Below are 21,712 nucleotides of genomic sequence, written 5' to 3' on the forward strand. Positions count from 1 at the left end.
TACATAGCCCAGCAGTTTGCAGTCATGCAAAAACTTTGTCCCATAACCCCTCCTGTGTTTGCTTGTACTTCAGAAAGTAGATGCCAAAACAAGAGGGCCCAGGACTGAGCCCTGTGGGACACCACTTGTGACAGGCTTTGAGTCTGACATGGCGCCAGCAACTCTGACCCTGTGGGTTCTGTCACTCAGCCAGTTTGCAACCCATCTTGTAATGTATGGGTTTACATTTAAGTTGATGAGTTTTGTATCAAAAGCTTTGCCAGGTCTAGGTAGGCTGTATGGACTGCCTTTCCTCATCAATGGCCTTGGTGACTGTTTCAAAAAGTCAACCAAGTTTAGAAGGCATGATCTGCCTTTGACAAAGCCAAACTGGGTTGGATCCAAAGTCTGCAAGTTCCCTATGTCTTTATTTATGTGATCCATTGGGACCACAGTGTCGCATGCGCCACTCCCTGAGCACGTATCCGCAGGTGAGACTAGCATTAAACAGCTGTCCTAACTTTGGGTTTAATTACACCATCAGTTCCCATGGATGCTGTGTTCTTGAGAGCAGTTCTCACTAGAGATGTTTGGGGCTACAATCATTTGGTATAGATATCTCTCCTTTAGGGAAGTTTGCACTGAACCTTTCAGCCAGTATGTTGGCAATGTCTGTAGGATCAGTAATCTTCACATCATTTTGAATTAATTCTGAGCATATCTGGGAGTTTCTCCCTAGGTTTTCTGACATAGCTAAAGAATGCCTTATGGTTGTCTTTAGAGTCCTTAGCTATTTTTTTCAAAAATTAGCTTTGGATGATTTTATGAGAGCTTAGCTTTTTACTTATAGTGAGTTGTAGAGTTTGTTTATGGCTGGGGTCCACCATTTGTAGATTCAGTGGTTTGAGAGTAATGTTAACCGCTGGCTCAGGGGAAGTGTGAAGTTCTTTACTGTGGTCTTTGGACCTCCAGCCAGATTAGTTTGTGATCAGATCTCACCAGTGAGGTTGAACATTGTGCATGATGAGATCAAGTATGTTTTCTCCTCTTGTGGGGATGGTGACCATAATAGGTTCAAGCAAGCAAAATCTGAAGTCTAAACCTCAAAATGCACTCACTCGAGGCACTCCTTAAAATGGAGAACATCGACATCTGTGCAGTGACAGAGACCTAGTTCAAGGCTCCAGAGAGCACCCCTGCATTACCAGTCTATAATTCATACCACACCTTTCGGCCACCTAACTTGGACCGAAGCACTAAAGGCGGAGGCGTGTCCATATTCATTAAGGATATCCACACCTCCAGGCTAGTTGCTCAGCATAATGCATCTGAGATTATCCAAGTGCAACTAATTCTGGGCAAGACCGCAATGCAAATTGTAGCTTGTTACAGATCCCCCACTATGCCACAGGATTCCCACTCCTCATTTCTTGATACACTGGAAAATATTAGGGTACAGCCTAACACCCTAATAATGGGCAATTTCAACTACTCCACCATTAACTGGGAAAACTACTCATGTACCAACTCTTGTGCTCAACGTCTTCTGGAATTCATAAATTCCAATGCCTTGGATCAACTTATCCCCACCCCCACCAGGGGCAGCAATATCCTAAACTTGGTCATTACCAACATGGGCAACTGGTGTTCCACACCAGAGGTCAATTCCTCGTTAGTCAGATCCGACCACAGGCAAATCACCCTAGACATCCACATCCCAGCCCCACCCCCTATTAGGGAAACCACTGTAAAAAATTTCTCCAAAGCCAAATTCACGCTTCTTAAGACAGAAGTGACAAACTTCACTACACCCACGCTGATGGACAATAGAGATACAACTGTTGAATCCTATACAATTGCACTTTATAAGCACTTACACAAATGCATGGATTGTGCAATCCCTAACAGAACCAAGAGGCTATCCTCCAAAAAATGGAAGCCAATCTGGTGGTCCCCTGCTATAAACAAACTCTACAACAGAAGAAAGAAACTGTTGCAAAAAAAGAGTAAAATCCCATGACTGGAGGAACTCCGTGGTCACCCTCAATAAGAAGCTGAGATCCCTCATAAAATCCTCCAAAGCTAGTTACAAAAACAAAATCGCCACTGATTCTAAAGGCAACCACAAAGCATTCTATAGCTATGACAAGAATCTCAATGGCAACACTCAGATCTGCTCTGAGTTACAGCACAATGGCACTAAATATACAGAACCAACTGATATTGCCAACATTCTGGCAGATAGGTTCAGTGCTAACTTTACCCCTCTCTCATCCCCTAAAGGGCCCATCTCTATACCAGCGGAATGCAAAGTACCTGTAATCATGGATGCACAGGTAAAAAACACACTCTTCAAAGCCATGAACACAGCATCCATGGGACCTGACAACATCCCAGGCTGCATTCTACATGAACTACAGAACAAACTGGCACCCCGCCTAAATACCATGTTCAATCATAGCCTCACCTCAGGCTTTGTGCCCACTGAATGGCGCACAGCAACGGTTATCCCACTCCACAAATGGGGAGCCACCATGGACCCTGGGAACTACCACCTCATTAGCCTGATGAGCCTGGTCTGCAAGGCTGTGGAGCTTATCATCATGGAACTTATAAACAATGACATTGGTAATCTCCAGATTCTGGACCCTACCCAGTTCGGGTTTGTAAAAGGCAGATCATGTCTCCTAAACCTGATAGACTTCTATGAAGTGGTCTCCAAAGCTGTAGATGAGGGTAAGGTGGTACACACAGCCTATCTAGATCTTGCCAAGGCTTTTGACACCATCCCTCACTCTGGAATTATAGAGAAACTCACTAAACTAGGTATAAATCCCTATGTCACAAGATGGGTTGACAACTGGCTCACTGACCGAACCCACACTGTGAAAGTAGCAGACTCTAAATCCAACTTCAGACCAGTGAGAAGTGGAGTACCACAGAGTTCAGTCCTAGGTCCTCTCCTGTTTGGTATCTACTTCTCTGAAGTACAGGGTAACACAGAAGGTCTTTGGATAATAAAGTTCACAGATAACTGCAAACTAGGAGCCATAATCAAATCTCCTAACGATGTGGGCATCCTACAAAAGGGCCTCACTGAGACAGATGCCTACTGTCAAAGCTATGGCCTCAAGCTCAATGCCAAAAAGTGCATTGTCATCCCTTTTGGTAAAAACTCTGTACCCATGAACTACCACATAAGCGGTAGTCTACTTAACACCGAAAGTGTGATAAGAGACCTGAGGACACAGGTGGGCAGTAGTCTCTCCTTTCATAATCACATCGCCACAGTAGTCAGGAAATCCTTCTATGTGGCACACCTCATCACAAAAGGTTTCTCATCCAGGAGAAAAGAGGTCATTGTTCCCCTTTACTCATCACTCATTAGACCCATTATAGAGTACAACGCCCCTTTTGGATTGTATCTCACAAGACATCTACAACAACTGGAAAGGCCACAGAAATACCTCACAAAGAGGATTACTGACCTCAGACAGATGCCCTATGCAGACCGTCTCAAAAAAATCCAGCTTTACTCTGTCACATATCGCCTACTCAGAGGCAATCTCTGCCTAACATACAAAGCTATGTCAAACCCAGAGCTGTTGGACATGCTCCACGTAAAGAAATCCCAATCCCTCTGAGATACACGCTCTAGGGACCTAAACCTTGTCACCACAATAAATAGAACATGCTGGAGGGATAGATTCCTATCTCAGAGACTTGCCATACTCAAGAACAAACTACCTATCTATATCAAACAAAGCTCCTCATTAGCACTCTTCAAAAAAACCTTGATGATTGCATGGGAGATAGGAAATTCACTCAGGGGATCACTTCTGTGGCTCTGCTTGACAGGGGCACAGGAAAATAATTTTCTTGTGTGGCAAAAGCCAGGGTACCATTTGGCTAGGCTTATATAGGCCCTAGGGCCAATAGCCTAGTACCTACCTATGAACCTATGAACTCCACATAAATATTGCATAAATAAAAGTCCTCCTTAGATATAACACATATTATTATTATTTTTTCACTATTATCCACTCGAGAAAAAACTTTCAAGTTATTCAAAAATAAAAAAGGGTTATGTGGTTGTAATATATATCACAGTCACACACAAACAAAGTTTTGATCCAAAACAAGGAGTAACAATAGCAAAGTAGACCTCCACAAAAACATTTTGTTTATGGCAACACAGAGATGGAACTCAGCTCCACCTCCCATAAAACAACAGGCAAATAACATTTCTGTACCAAAGGAATAAAACATCAGTAGATTGTTATAATTGCTATCAAGCAAACTGTCCCTAAAGGCACATTAACCATGTAGCATTCACGTGTCTATGGGTCATCCTATAAGTTATTGATAATATAGGACATTTATGTTTCACTGGATAACAATAGAAAAGTGTAAGGAGAAACAGTTGTAACATTAACTCTTGTGATAAAAGTTAAATAAGGCTGTGCATCTGAGAAAGTAAATTGCTCTGAAAAATATGCCTATATGCCATCAGTGAACTTCTAAGAAGTGCATACAGGTAAAAGTAGCATTTGCTAATGTGTGTGTTTGTGTGTGTGTGTGTGTGTGTGTGTGTGTGTGTGTGTGTGTATGTATATATATATATATATATATATATATATATATATATATATATATATATATATATATATATGTAATATTTTTCCCAGTGACATGTGAGCATATCCGGTATATAACTGAAAAATGCAATCATACCTTGTCAAGATCAGCACTCTTCTGTGCAGATAAATCCAAAGTAATAGCAATCTTCTTCTGTGTTATCCACATAAACTAGTCTCCTCACCTTTAGGTCTCCTAGCTACATGGTTACCTTTTCATAGTGTAGATTCAGACCTGTGAGCACAGTGAAAATGCAAATGAGGTGTGAACTCATTAGAACTGCTGACTCCCAAATTCTTGGCTCAGTGTAGCAGTTGTAGACATACCACAGGCATGCCCTCAGTTTCTTTTGCTGATGGATTGCAACTCTGAATGATTATTAGCAGGGAGAAGTAAAACACAACAGCACTTCACCTCCAGTGGGTGTGTCAGCCAGGTTAGACTTTCAAAGTGCTGAAGTAATTGTATCAAGGTTTTAAGTGTAAGTAATCAGCATATATTTCACAGTTACAACCTCCCCTGCATTTGCTGAAAACTGTATATTATTGCCTTTAATATTCTCACACATTTGAAGGAGAATGATACAAAATGCCTTACAGCATGCATGCCTCAAATTACTGCACAGATAAGAAAAGAATGAACAGCATAGAGATACGATAGAGCTGCATTTCAGAAAACAATAGTCATAAATGGTTGTGTGGTCACTAATTGCACTACATCTGAAATGAATACATGTACAAACAACTCGGAAGTGTACAAGTGCCATGGGTCTTATTAATGCTATCATGGTAAAACTGAACACTTGCCTAACAACTTGGTATGCTTTCTAGCATGCTACCTAGCCAGGATACCTAGCAGCCATACCATCCCTCTACCCCTAAAGGTGTTTACTTATACCTATCCTATCCCTCTACCCCTTATACCATCTATTTATTCCTCTCCTTGTACTGTCTCCTGCAGCTATTTCTTGAGCCTCGCAAACCTTCTACCAACCATCTCTGCTCACCATTTTTGGTTGCAATTCATTATTTTCCCACTAGATGGCACTATAAACTAGGCTGATTCCTAGCACTGTTTGCCCTCACATTATCTGGTGTAAGGGCTCAGACCCTACACTAATTAGGAGAGCTTAAGAAACTTTTCTCTTGTACAGTCCTAGAAGCTCTTTCCTGCCATGCTATTACCACCCTATCTGAGACTCCCTCCCAATACTTGCACTCTACTGTCCCTTACCTTTCAGTTCAACTGTTTCTACCCTCCATACTTACCAGTACCTACTGAACTGTACCTCAAAATTCAGCTGCACACAGATAGGTTTTCTGCTAGTCCTTAGCCACTTGTTTTCTAACCCACTCTGTTTGCCCTGTGGGCTCACTCCGCTCCCCTACCCTACCCCCAATTCCCAACCACCCCCAGTGGTCCTAGATTTATACCTCGCAGGACAAGCCCCTTCCCCTAATTATCCAATTGGCTCGTTACCTTTCCCAACACAGGAGATACAGACACACCCTTATTCTCATTCCTCTTCTCACTACTTCCCCTACAGTACTATCTCTAGCCTTCCTGGCTTTCTTATTTATCCTATTACTACTCTACATCACTCCCCATTCTACCATGCCTTCATCATATCAGCCTATACTTAAAAACTTACTCCTCTTTCTTACTGCAGTACATGTACTACTCATACCACTTATACTTACATGATATGAAAACTCAGACATCACTGCATCCATCCATCTTCTAAAAAAAAAATCATGTATCAATCTACCTACTACCCACAACCATGCAAATATCACCTCAACGTCAACCTACCTGTCCCTAAAGGATCATAGGCTAGCCCACATTAGTCTCCAACAAACCAGAAAATCACTATATAGTCTCTTCAAACTGCTGAAGCTCTTACATACTTTTCAACAATACCCTCTTCTTCATGGGGATATTCACCCTAAACCAGGACCTCACAACAATACCCACCTAAATCCCTACCAGCCCCAAACTACCACCCATATTACCCTGACCAAAACTGCTAACTCCTTATTAATAGCCCATCTTAATATACAGAGCTTAAACAACAAAATTAGCCAACTGCATACTCTACTGGACATACATTCCTTTGATGTCCTATGTCTAACAGAAATCTGGTTCAAACCAGGAACAAAAGATAATGAAGTCATCCCACCAGGATACAATATAATAAGGTCAGACCAAACAACAAAAAAAGATGTCGGCGTAGGAATTTAGTATAAATCTGATCTAAATGTATCTCTAGTAGATTTACAATTACCATTAGATAATCATGTAGAAATCCTTGTCTCTAAACTCCAGCTTAATACTAGCAAAGCTATCTATATAATTTGCTCCTACCTACCTCCAGGCAATAACATCAACACCCTTGAACATATCTTATGCTGCCTCTCATCTTCCCTCCCTCAAGAAACCATAGTACTTGGAGACTTCAATATATGAATCACCATCCCAACCAGAATCCATAAGCCCACTAACAAAGAGAGTACCTTAGATTGGATCCTAGTAAGAAATCATCCCCTCACTTATATAGCAGACACCCTTCCCGATGATATTAGTGACCATTTACTCACTTATATAATTAGACAGAAAACCTTCTTCCCCAAACAACCTATCTTTAAAACTATAAGAAACAGAAAACACTTTAATGATATAAATTTACAAAAAGAGCTTGAAGCCTGTGATTGGTCTCCCTTAAAACAGCTCTTCCCTGAAGAAGCAGTATCCTATTTTAACTCCAAATTCTTACAAATACTGGAATGCCATGCCCCTAGTCTATCTAGTAGAACCAGAAGCAAAGCAGTACATTGGCTCTCTAAAGAGACAAGACATAAAATCCTAGTAAGAAATAAGATATGGTCTAAATAGAGATGTACTAAAAGCCCAACTGATCAGCAGAACTACAAACAGCATAGAAACACCGCAAATAAATCTATACTCCTTGATAAATAAAACTACTACTGCTAAACTCCAAGACAGGCATCAACAAACCCCACAAACATTTTGGACAGCTATTAACAGACTTTTACACCCAGGACACTCCAAGACTCCAACTCCTTCAGCCCTTTCCCTAAGCACACCTAAGGAGATTGCTGACATCTTCGATACCTACTTTACAGAAACTGTACAATCTCTCGCAAATTTCCTACCTCTTGTCACTCCAACCCTCCCATTCTATATGACTAGCAAACCCCCTACCTTTCAACTAAATCCAGTCTCTACATCTTTCATCTTCACCATACTTACTAAACTTAAACCTTGTACCCCATCCGCTGATCTCTTACCAGCTGAATACCTGCAAATTGCAGCTAAAGTTCTTTCCTCTCCTATTTCCATACTAATCAATAGAACTATTACTAAAGGTTCTATCCCATCTCTCTTGAAAATTTCACATATAATTTTTCTTCATATGGGTGGTAACTCAACCAAACTATCTAACTATCGTCCTATAGCCCTGCTCTCCGCTTTTGCCAAAATATTGGAAAAATGTATCCACCACCAGCTACTTGATCGCCTTCACCAATATAACTTCTAGCAGACTGTCAGTGTGGTTTTAGGCCTTTCTACAGTACTACTACTACTGCCCTACTATCCTTCTCTGACTGCATCAATAAGCATTGTAACAACAATTGGTTCTCTACTGCTCTGTTTATAGACCTATCAAAGCCTTTGAAATGGTGAACCATCAGTTGCTACTACAAATACTAGAACAATACTCACTCACCACAAAGACATTACAGTGGTTTAAGTCCTACCTAGAAAACAGACAGCAAGCTGTTCTCTGGGACAATAACCTTTCATCTCTTCTTCTTATTACTCTTGGGGTCCCACGAGGCTCCATCCTGGGACCTCTCCTATTCTCTATCTTTATCAATGATCTACAGCTATATATTCCACAATCTACCTGCATACAATATGCAGATGATTCAACACTAGTGTGTTCTGCCACCTCATCTGCCGAGCTTAAAGTCGTCATCCAGACAGTATTTAACTCAGTTGAAAAATGTTTTTTGCAACGTTGCCTCCTACTAAACGCCAAAAAACTAAATTACTTGTTTTTACTCCTACACAGAAGTCCCCCCTCAATAGATCTAACTGTCAAATCCAGCAATGGTACTATAATTACACCTGATCCAACCACCAAGCTCTTAGGTGTAACAATAGATCACAATCTTAACTTTGACTCACATATTAACACCACGGTTAAAGCTGTTAACAGAAAACTGGGCTCACTCTATAAGATAAAGTCCTTCCTCACCCCTGAAGCCAGAACCACCATTGCACATACCCACCTGATCTCTACTCTCCTCTATACTTAATCTATCAATACAAATCTTTCCAAAACTAACCTAAACAAACTATCAACCGCCTAGAACAACATTGCCAGATATGCTACGTGCTCACCATATAGAACCCATCACTGTTTAAATCTCAAACAACTAGGCTGGCTTGAACTCCAAAAGCAGCTACTATTTCAGCAACTTATAATTACCCATAAGATTCTCTTCCACACCGATAGGACTCGTATTCTTAGTAGCATTGTCTCTCCTTAAAGAAATCTTACTACCCTACACTCAGCAAATAAATTAAAAATAAACATCCAGAAATCACTTAATAAAGCCGGGGACTCCCTCTTTTCAAATTCCATGGGTAAGATTTGGAACAAACTCCCCAGCAACCTACAATTACTTTCATCCTTACCACTTTTCAAACACCAACTAAAACTACACCTTAAAGTACATTGGTTACACCCATGTACTAACCCAGATTAACACTAACCATCTAGTATGCTACTTTCCCCCCTCTACTACCCACTAGTGTGAAAATACACCCTCTTCTTATACAATATTGTAGTTTCTTATCTCCTTCTTACTTCATGAAATGTACTCTTCACTTTTCTAAAACTCCTCACCCCCTTCTGTTATTTTCATTGTCAGTGTTAGTATTACTGACACCAATAACGTATCGCGTAAAGCTCTACAGGCATAATAACTAGATAGAAACCTTCATCCCTTCCTCACTATTTTGTCTGTCTATTGTCAAGCTAAATACCTCCTGTATATGCTACTCATACTACTGCTTAACCAACACTCTCACTTATGCTTCTCTTTTGTTGTTTGTTCCTTCTATGCTAACCTAAAGCTACTTTGAATTTAATTAATTATTTTTTAGCATTTTTAATCTTTCCTCCTTGAAGCTATTTTTGACTAAATTAGACTATACCTTTTGCTTTAACTGCATTTTTAACATGTATTATTTTTTATGTAATAGTTTACTGTTTTGATTTACTTTGACCTGTATTCCTGTTACATTAGTTTAATTTTGAAGCTTTTCTCCCCGGGCCACTACTGAAAATGGACATGTATCCAGTTAGACTAGCCCGATCAACAAATGTAAAATAAATAATAAATAAATAAATGCTGTGGATGATTCTGGACTTGCATATATGCACAATGATTTTAATTCTCTGCTATAGAGCTGTTTCTGTGGCAAAGAGGGATGAGACACTCTTACTGTGTATGGAAAGTTCATTGTTGTGATAGTTCAAATCCAGACTTGTGCACAAATCTTTCATGTGTACTAACATATATTTTGTAGTGGTGTCTACTTCAAGGATTTCTTTTCTTTTCTTTTTTTTAATGCCAGTATTTGCATGGTTCACAGCTTAGTGCAAACATGGAAAATGGATAAAAACAATAAATGCCATGTAATGTACTTCTTTGATAATCAATATATCAACTAAACTTGTGAATCTTCTGTGTGTGTAGCACATCTGTTAAACACATTGATTCACTCAGCATATACTATCTGTAGATGATGGTTCAAGTCCCACATTTGCTTTTATGTATAAAACTTAATGAACACTGCTAAAAAGGCTAAAACATGTTTAGCTTTTTCTTGTCTCGTTTGCTCAAAGCTTACCATTGTGCAAACCTGGATTAATGGCCCACACAAGAAGCAGAGAGAACACCTGCAGACTGGATTCAGGCATTCTCTTATTCAGAAAGGATACATTGTTGCATCTTTTGCTTTCCATTATGCAATCTCATTAACAGAGACATTGGGAACCTCCAAACACTGGACGCTACCCAGTTCAGGCTTTGTTAAGGGCAGAGCATGCCTCCTAAACCTGGTGGACTTCTTTGAGACAGTTACCAAGGTTATAGATGAGGGAAAGGTGGTCCACACAGCCTACCTAGACCTCACAAAGGCCTTCAATGCCATTCCCCACTCAGGTATTATAGACAAGCTCACTAGCCTGAAAATAAACCCGTACGTCATGAGATGGGTTGCCAACTGGCTCATGGACATTACCCACATGGTAAGTGTTGCGGGCGCTAGGTCTGACTCTAAACTGGTTACAAGTGGCATTCCACAGGGCTCAGCCCTAGGACCCCTCCTGTTCGGCACATACATCTCAGAAATACAGGCAAGCACAGGAGGACTATGGCTGACCAAGTTCGCAGATGGCTGCAAACTAGGGGCTATAAATGACTCTCTGGCTGACACAGACATCCTCCAAAAGGGTCTCACTGAGACAGATACCTGGTGTCAAAACCATGGCCTCAAGCTAAATGCCACAAAGTGCATAGTCATCCCCTTTGGACAAAACAAAGTACCCACAAACTACAACATAGGTGGTAGCCTCCTAAATATGAAAGACGTAATAAGGGATCTGGGGACCCAAGTAGACAGTAACCTCTTCTTTGATAATCACATTGCCAAAGTGGCAAGAAAATCCTTCTATGTGGCCCACCTAATCATAAAAGGGTTTGCATCCAGATTGGGAGAGGTCATTGGGCCCCTCTACACATCACTCATCAGACCCATCATAGAGTACAATGTCCCATTTGGGATGTACCTTACAAGACACCTGCAACAACTGGAAAGACCACAGAAGTATCTCACCAAGAGGATCACTGTCCTCAAGCAGATGCCCTATGCAGCTCAACTGAAGAAACTCCAGCTGTACTCGGTTACATACCGCCTACTCAGAAGTGATCTCTGCCTGACATACAAGGCCATGTCCAACCCAGAATTGATGGCTATGCTCCACCTAAAGAACCAAGAGGCTATCCTCCAAAAAAAGGAAGCCAATCTGGTGGTCCCCTGCTATAAACAAACTCTACAACAGAAAAAAGAAACTGTTGCAAAAAAGAGTAAAATCCCATGACTGGAGGAGCTCCCTGGTCAACCTCAGTAAGAAGCTGAGATCCCTCATAAAATCCTCCAAAGCTAGTTATGAAAACAAAATTGCCACTGATTCTAAAGACAACCACAAAACATTCTATAGCTATGTCAAGAATCTCAATGGCAACACTCAAATCTGCTCTGAGTTACAGCACAATGGCACTAAATATACAGAACCAACTGATATTACCAACATCCTGGCAGATAGGTTCAGTGCTAACTTTACCCCCTCTCACCCCCTAAAGGGCCCATCTCTATACCAGAGGAATGCAAAGTTCCTGTAATCATGGCTGCACAGGTAAAAAACACACTCTCCAAAGCCAAGAACACAGCATCCATGAGACCTGACAGCATCTCAGGCTGCATTCTACATGAACTGCAGAATGAATTGGCACCCCACCTAAGCACAATGTTCAGTCATAGCCTCATTTCAGGCTTTGTGCCCACTGAATGGTGCACAGTGACGGTTATCCCACTCCACAAAGGGTGAGCCACCACGGACCCCGGGAACTACAACCCCATTAGCCTAATGAGCCTGGTCTGCAAGGCTATGGAATGCATCATCATGGATCTTATATACAAAGACATTGGTAATCTCCAAACTCTGGACCCCACCTAGTTTGGGTTTGTAAAAGGCAGATCATGTCTCCTAAACATGATAGACTTGTTTTGAAGCAGTCACCAAAGCCATAGACAAGGGTAAGGTGGTTCACACAGCCTATCTTGATCTCGCCAAGTCTTTTGACACCATCCCCCACTCTGGAATTATAGATAAACTCAATAAACTAGGTATAAATCCCTATGTCACAAGATGAGTTGCCAACTGGCTCACTGATAGAAACCACACTGTGAAAGTAGCAGACGCCAAATCCGACTTCAGACCAGTGACAAGTAGAGTACCACAGGGTTCAGTCCTGGGTCCTCTCCTGTTTGGTATCTACTTTTCTGAAGTACAGGCTAACACAGAAGGTCTCTGGCTAATGAATTTTGCAGATGACTGCAAACTAGGAGCCATAGTCAAGTCCCCAAATGATGTGGAAATCCTACAGAAGGGCCTTGCTGTGACAGATGCCTGGTGTCAGAGCCATGGCCTCAAGTTCAATGCCAAAAAGTGCATGGTCATCCTCTTTGGTAAAAACTCTGTACCCATGAACTACTACATAGACAGTGGTCTACTTAACACTGAATGTGTGATAAGAGACCTTGGGACTCAGGTGGACAGTAGTCTGTCCTTTAATAGTCACATTGCCACAGTAGTCAGAAAGTCCTTCTATGTGGCACACCTCATCATAAAAAGGTTCTCATCCAGGAAAAAAGAGGTCATTGTTCCCCTCTACCCGACACTCATTAGACCCATTATAGAGTACAACGCCCTTTTGGAATGTACCTCACAAGACATCTGCAGCAGCTGGAAAGGCCACAAAGGTACCTCATAAAGAGGATTACTGGCCTCAAACAGATGCCCTACACTGACCGTCTCAAAAAACTCCAGCTTTACTCCATAGCATATCACCTACACTGAGGTGATCTCTGCCTAACATATAAAGCTATGTCAAACCCAGAGCTGTTGGACATGCTACACCTAAAGAAACCCCAATCCCTCCGAACTACATGCTGTAGGGACCTAAATGTTGTCACCACAATAAACAGGGCATGCTGGAGGGATAGATTCCTGTCCCAGAAACTTCCCATACTCTGGATCAGGCTACCCATCTATGTCAAGCAAAGTTCTTCACTAGCACTCTTCAAGAAAAATCTTGATGAGTGGATGGGAAATAGGAAATACACCCCAGGGATCACGTCTGTGTCTCTGCTCGACAGTGGCTCAGGAAAATAACTTTCTTGGGTGGCATAAGCCAGGGAACCTTGTTGGCTAGACTTACGTAGGCTCTCAGATCGATAGCCTAGTACCTACCTATGAACCTATGAAGAGACCTTGGGACACATGTGGATAGTAGTCTCTCCTTTGATAATTGAATCACCACAGTAGTCAGGAAATCCTTCTACATGGCACACCTCATCAAAAAAGGGTTCACAGCCAGGTAAAAAGAGGTCATTGTTCCCCTCTACTCGTCACTCATTAGACCCATTATAGAGTACAACATCCCTTTTGGTATGTACCTCAAAAGACATCTACAACAACTGGAAAGGCCACAGAAATACCTCACAAAGAGGATTACCTGCCTCAAACAGATGCCCTATGCAGACCATCTCAAAAAACTTCAGCTTTACTCCGTCGCAAATCGCCTACTCAGAGGTGATCTCTGCCTAACATACAAAGCTATGCCAAACCCAGAGCTGTTGGACATGCTCCACTTAAAGAAATCCCAATCCCTCTGAGCTACATGTTCTAGGAACCTAAACCTTGTCACTACAATAAACAGAACATGCTGGAGGGATAGATTCCTGTCCCTGAGACTTCCCATACTCTGGAACAAACTACCTATCTATATCAAACAAAGCTGCTCATTAGCACTATTCAAGAAAAATCTTGATGATTGGATGGGAAATAGGAAATTCACCCCAGGGATCACCTCTGTGGCTCTTCTCAACAGGGGCACAGGAAAATAATTTTCTTGGGTGGCGAAAGCCAGGGTACCTTTTTGGCTCAGCTTATGTAGGCCCTAGGGCCAATAGCCTAGTACCTACCTATGATCCTACGAACTTACATGTCTATACATACAACTATCACTTATGACAAGTTTACACAGGGATTTAACTCCACACCTATGCTGCCCTACAGTCTTTGCAACATGTTCTACTCAGCACACAATGATGCTATCATACTCTGTATACTGCAATGTGACCCTGTTACAGTCAGACATCTGTGTCTTGCTACTATGACATTTCATGGCATTCATATTCTATGCCTACACAGGTATAATGTTCATATCAGGTCCATTTATACTGCTGCGTATTTTGTTGCTGGTACATTATGCTCATTGTGCAATCTTTGGAATAGTTCTTCATTGTACTGCCATTTAGGCTACCATTCTCTTAGCCCCACACATCCTCCTTTGTCCTTTGGCCACATAACATCCTTCCTGCAGAGGAAGTCTGAAGGGAGAGATGAAAAGTCAGCAAGCAAAAGAGAGTAGTAGTGCTGAAATTAAATTCATCCTAAAGTCTTGGTGTGTACCTTCACAAGTTGGACCCTGTTTTCTACAAAAACTCACCAAGGCAACACTGATATATACACTGTAATTATATAGCATATATCATGGACAGAAACAGGTCAAAAATTTAAAAAGATAGATGGGTGAACAAGACCCAGGATAAAAAATACCCAATCTTGGTAGGTGCACTGGTGCCAGGACTGGAAAAAATGACAGTGTAGAATCCTTAAAAAATATAAAAACATGCCTACAATGGGGCCAGGCCAGGCCCAGGGGGAGGATGCCCCCCCTGTTGTAGAAGGAAGTAGCAGTCCACACAAAACACAAAAACTGATAGGCCAAAGAAGAGCCATAAAGATGATGGAGTGGACTATTGGGAATAAAAAAAAATATGTATTGTTACTATTATGCAAAAAAGCCCAGAATTTCCAGACACAAGATATACAAAAAGATAAAGAGATAAATTAGTGCAAAATACTTTCACAAGAAAAACTGTCAGAAGCTTCAAATAAAAAAATGTGGTCATTAATACAACAGTTTTTTGGAAAACAGTATATAGACCAAGAAACTTTTCTCTGTTTGGAAAAAGAAGCATCGGAGAAAGTGCGAAAATATAAACAACAAAACCTAAATATTTTGAAAAGTATAAAAAAAAAGTATATATGGACATGGGAAAGAAAGAGAGATTTGACATGATGAAACATTTATGCAAAGGCAAAAGCCAGATTATCAACATAAAAAGGTAGCCCCAAAAATAATCGAAGAGAAATGCAGGCAAAGGCATCCAGACATGGAAAATTTCACAATAAAAAATAATATCACAAAGAGGGAATGTAGAAAAGCAGATCAATAAAGGAGAAGTTAAGAAAATAACAGATGAAGTTATGGAGTACCTGTGAAGTGAAGGATTTGATGTAGAAGGTCTAAGGCAGGTTACATCACAGCATGATGGAAAGAGAAACAGGAAGATCAGGAGACCTCTGAAAAAGAAATATGGACATGGGAATGAAAAAGAGAGTTAATATGGTGTAATATCTATGCAAATGAGAAAGCAAAACTAATCAATACAAAAAGAGCAGAACCAAAGATATTTAAAGAGAAATACAGGCAAAGGAATCCAGACATGGAAAACTTTACAATACAAAAAAATAAGAAGACAAAGAGGAAACCTAGAAAAGGAAATCAGTAATGGAGGAGTTGAAGAAATAGCAATTGATGTTATTGAGTACCTCCAAAGTGAAGGATTCAGTGTAGAAAATCTAATTCAGAAAACACTACAAAAGGATAGAGCAATGGAACTCCAAATTAAGGGGAAACCAGTAGAATGGGAAACAATTGGTCAGGTGCCATATGAAGATACTTTGGACCCTTCCACAGGAATTGAGTATAAACATTCACTTGAAGCTGGCTGGCAAGAGAAGGAACAGGAAACTGTGGAAACTCTGACACAGTTAATGTTGAGGTGTGATAGGCCAGTGAGTTCTTATATGACAGAGAAACAGATGGCACAAGATGAAATTGAAGAGAATGTGCCACAGGAACATGCAATAGAACTTTCTCTAGAATGCCCGCAGGAAATGGAAAACAAAAAATGTGGTCTCAGTTTAGAAGAAAACGAGCTAAGAGAAGAGTTGCTTGACTTAATAGAGATAGATAGACATATTAAAATCAATGAAAGAAATATACTGCAGAAGGTCAATAAAACTCAAAAAGTCAGAAGTTTTATAAAACAAATGAACACAATAATTAGGACTGTCAACACAGATCCATGTGATATAACAGAAGTAAACAGAATATATTACTGTGCAACTAAATTAATAACTAATAAAATTCTACCACAAGAACATAGGGTAGTGAGGGAGAGAAAGGGGAGAAATCAAATACCATCATGGAAATATTGAATAGAGAAAACTATAAAGCAACTAAGACAAGAAGTGTCACTGTTAGAAGAGTAGAGAAGAGGGAACAGATCAACGAAAATATTTAGAAAGATAAACATGATAAAAATAATGCTCAATATTAGAACAGATCAGGATCTATCATGCACTAATGCAAATAGCAAACTAAAAATATCAGCACAGGCAGAAAAACTTATAAGATACACAGATAAGTATAAAGGAAAAGTACAAAATAAGCAATTTACTGATGACCCAAACAAGTTTTATAGAGAATTGGGAAACAATGTAAAAGGAATTGAAAGACCACCAAAAAAGAAGAAATAGATAAATTTTGGAGAAGTACCTATGAATATCATGTGGAACATAGTAAAGATGCTAAATGAACAGAAGAAGTAAAAGAAAGAATAAGAAGTTTAAAGGTACAGGATATGAAATGGGATGAATTTAACAGCCAGAGAGATTGAAACAGAGTTAAGAAAAGCCTCAAATTTCAAAATCTCAGGCCCAGATGCAGTACCTAACTTCTGGTTAAAAGTTTTAATGTCTTCATTCATACCATGAGTAAGAATTATTTATATGCACACCCTGAACAGACGCCAACCTGACTAACAACAGAAAAAAAAATGCTCCTATTTAAGAGTGAACCTACAAGTTACCCTAAAAATTCTAGACCATTAACTTGTCTTCCCGCAATGTATAAACTATACACAGGAATTGATGCTGACAGAGTCTATAGTCATTTAGAACAAAACTCAATTCTGGCTATAGAGCAAAAGGGCAATAAAAGAAAGTCATATGGAGCAAAGGATCATTTGCTGTTAAATAAAGTCATAGTGGAGAACTGTAAAAAGGGGAAGAATTTAAGTCTGGCATGGATTGACTACAAAAAAGCATCTGATATTATCCCATATTCATGGATAAAAGAGTGCTTAAAAATGTATAAGATACATCCTACACTAATCGACTACATTACAGTGACTATGCAACAGTGGCAGACCACTTTGTAATTAAGCCACGTTTAAGGACTAATTATTATTCTAGGGATAAAAATTCAAAGGGAGATATTCCAGGATGAATCCCTGTCACCACTGGTATTCTGTCTTGCTCTTAAATAAATTAAGCTGTCTACTTAGCACGTTAGGTCATGGCTCTAATTTGGCTTCTAGAAAACAACAAAATGTAAAGACTTCTCATCTTCTTTTTGTGGATGACTTACAACTGTATAGTTCATAGGTTCATAGGTTCATAGGTTTATACTAGGCTATCTGCCCTAAGGCATTTATAAGCCTAGCAACCCCTTATATGAAAAAATACTGTGCCCATTAGTTTGTTGTGCCTCTGTCCAGCAGTGACACAGAGATGATTCCTGGGGTAAACCTACGATCTCCCATCCACAGGTCTAGATTTCTCTTGAACAGAGTCAGCGAGGTGCTCTGCCTCACATGGACCGGGATTTTATTCCACAGCATAGGGAGTCTCTGAGTGATAAATCTATCCCTCCAGCACGCCCTATTTATATCCGTTTAAGTCGCTTGCTCTAGTGGTTTTGGTGGATTTGGATTTTTGAGGTGGAGCATGTCCATTAATTCCGGGTTGACATGGCCTTGTATGTCAGGCACATGTCACCTCTGAGCAGACGGTATGCGACTGAATAGAGCTGGAGTTTCTTCAATCTGGCAGCATATGACAGATTTTGGAGTCCCTTTATCCTTTTGGTGAGGAACTTTGGGGTCTCTCCAATTGCTGCAGATGTCGGGTGAGATACATCCCGAATGGGGCGTTGTACTCGATCATTGGTCTGATAAGTGAAGAGTACAGGGAACAATGACCTCACTAGATCTGGATGTGAATCCCTTCATGATCAGGTGGGCAATGTAGAAGGTCTTTCTAACCACTTTAGCAACGTGAGTGTCAAAAGAAAGGCCACTGTCAACCTGGGTCCCCAGGTCCCTGATAACCTCTTCTGTGCTTAGTGGATTGCCACCTATATGGTAGCTTGGGGTTACCTTGTTTTTATGACTATACATTTTTGGCGCTTAACTTCAGGCCATGGCTCTGGCACCAGCTATGTGTTTCCGTGAGTCCTTTCTGAAGGATATCCGTGTCCGATGCACTTTCCACTATGGCGCCCAGTTTGCAGTCGTCTGCAAACTTTGTCAGCCAAAGTCCTCCCATGTTGGCCTGTACTGAAAGCACAATTGCAAGTTGTCAAAACTTTTTCAAATGATATAAGAATGCCATTTGTTCTTGATAAATGTGCAAAAGCATAAAGCTGCAGCACCAATATAACATCAGTTTGGGACAGGAATGTGATAGAACTTGAATAAGATGGAATGTGTAAATATTTGGAAATTGATGAAGGATCAACAATAAAACATGAATGAATGCAAATAAAACTCAGTAAGGAATATTTTAGAAGGCCTAAATTAATACTAAAAACAGTATTGACATCTCAGAATAAAGTCCAAGCTATAAACCAATTTTTTTCTTCCTGTCTTAACTTACAGCTTTGGAGTGTTTGATTGGCCTTAAAATGTGTTGGACAGGTTATACAGGAAAACATGAAGGATGATTCATGTTCATCAAGTGATTTATAAAAATCAGTGCATGCCAAGATTATATATCTCACATTCTGAAGGAGGTATGGTCCTCTTCAAAATTGATTACATGTATAGCTCTGTAATCAAGGGACTGAACACATATCTGTTGACTTCACAAGACCCAAATGTAGTGAAAGTTCTTAAACATGAGGAGAAGAAGTCCTAGACGACTTCCCTGCTTAGTTTTGCAGAAGCATATTGGTGTCAAGAGAGAATGGAAATAAAATCAGAAACAGATAAAAATAAGTCTGAATGTGCCAAAAAAAAGAAAGAATATAAGGTGAAAGATCAGATGAAAAGGCAAGAAATGTGGAAAATGCATTAATATAGCTGCAAGTATAGGAAAATCTTGGAACAACCTTATGTTGATCAGGATCGACTACAGGAATGGTTAAGTAGAGGTGAATCTAAAACAAAAGATGGAAGGTTAATATTGCTGTCCAAGACAGTGGACTACATACACATTGGTTTACAAAGTCCAGTGAACATGTGGGAGAAATGGATAAATGTAGGTTTTGTAAACAGATCTGGAAACAGTTGCACGTTTTATAGCTGTTTGTAACATACTAATGGCAGAAGGATTGTATACTGAAAGGCATAATAATGTGGCAAGACTGTTGCACTGGTGAATGTGCAGACATTATGTTATTGATGTGGCTGGAAAACATTTGGAAATATGAGCCACAAAGCATCATAGAAAATGATGAAATTTATATCACGTGAGATCACCCACTACCAACAGTTCAAAAATAGATGTGAGAAAACCAGATACCAGTCCATGAAAAGAAGACAAAAGTAGCATTGATTATTGAAATTGCTACATCTAGTGACTACAGTGTCTTACGAATGGAGAGACACAAAGTCATAAAATACCGGAATTTGCAGGAAGAAATGAGGGCGGTGGGGAAGAAGGATACCTAGACAGTTCCAGAAATAGTAGGGGCAACAGGTCTTATAAAAAAAGAATTTACAATCATACATAGATATGTTACCAATACATGTAACTGTGCCATTACTGGGCATATTGTGGGTGCTGGAAAGAGCACTTTTGGCTAACATCAAATATTGAAACAATGCTCATTTCATGAAATTTAATTGTACTTTGACTTAGGAATGGGGTCCATTCCTGTCATGGTATTAGAAACTCAAAAGACTTGGAGAAATTAAAAAAGACAGAAGATATAGCAAACATACTGGCTGACAAATTCAACTCCAACTTTACCCTTCTCTCCCCATCAACTTCCCTCAGGAAATACCATGAAATATAACTCCCCTTGCTATCACTAAAGAACAGGTCCTTAACGTCCAACTCGGGCTTTGCTGACAGACTTAAGAGATTAGGCGCAAACCCTTACATAACATGGTGGCTAGCCAGCTGGCTCACAGACAGGACCCAATATGCTAGAAATGGGAGTATACATGTACAAAGATGCCAGACACAAGCAGAGTCCTTTATAGATCAGTCCTGGGATCACTACTTTTTAGCATTTACTTATCTAAAGTCAAGGCCAACATCAGTGGCCTCTGGCTGACTTAATTTGCAGATGATATACCTATACTATACCAAAGCACTACATAAGCATTTATATAGATGTATGGAATCAGGAATACCTGACAGGACTAAATCATCCTCCACAATTTTGAGTAAACCTGTCTGGTGGACATCTGCAATAAATAAACTCTACAACGAAAGGAAAAAAATTGCTGTCCATGAACAAAAAGGAGCAGGTTCCAAATGGAAGCAATCTCTCCTTAGCCTGAACAAGCAAATAAGAGCACTAGTGAAATCCTCCAAAGCAAACTTTAAGTCCACATTGGACACATCTACTAGACACAATCATAAGGCCTTCTACACATATGTCCCCAATCTCAAAGGAAGCACCGAGATCTGTTCAGAACTATTGGTCAAAAACACCAGATATACAAATGCCGTAGATATAGCAAACTTGCTGGCTGACAGATTTACTGAAAACTTCACCCCTCTGTCCCCCCATCAGTAAATCAGACATTGCCAGTACCTACCCCACCTTCCCCTTATATCTAGGGAACAGGTCATCACTGCTCTTTCAAAGGCAAAATATACAGCCTCCATGGGACCTGATAACATCCCAGGCTGCATCCTACATGAACTCAGGCAGGAGCTTGCAGCATCATTAGGCGCTCTATTCAACCAAAGTCTGAGTACCAGCTTTATCCCATCTGAGTGGAGAAAAGCCACTGTCATCCCTTTGCACAAATGTGGAGCATCCTCAGATCTGGGAAATTA

Source organism: Protopterus annectens, chromosome 1.part1 (genome assembly GCF_019279795.1).
Source record: "Protopterus annectens isolate FY-2018-M chromosome 1.part1, PAN1.0, whole genome shotgun sequence".
Taxonomy (NCBI): Eukaryota; Metazoa; Chordata; order Ceratodontiformes; family Protopteridae; genus Protopterus; species Protopterus annectens.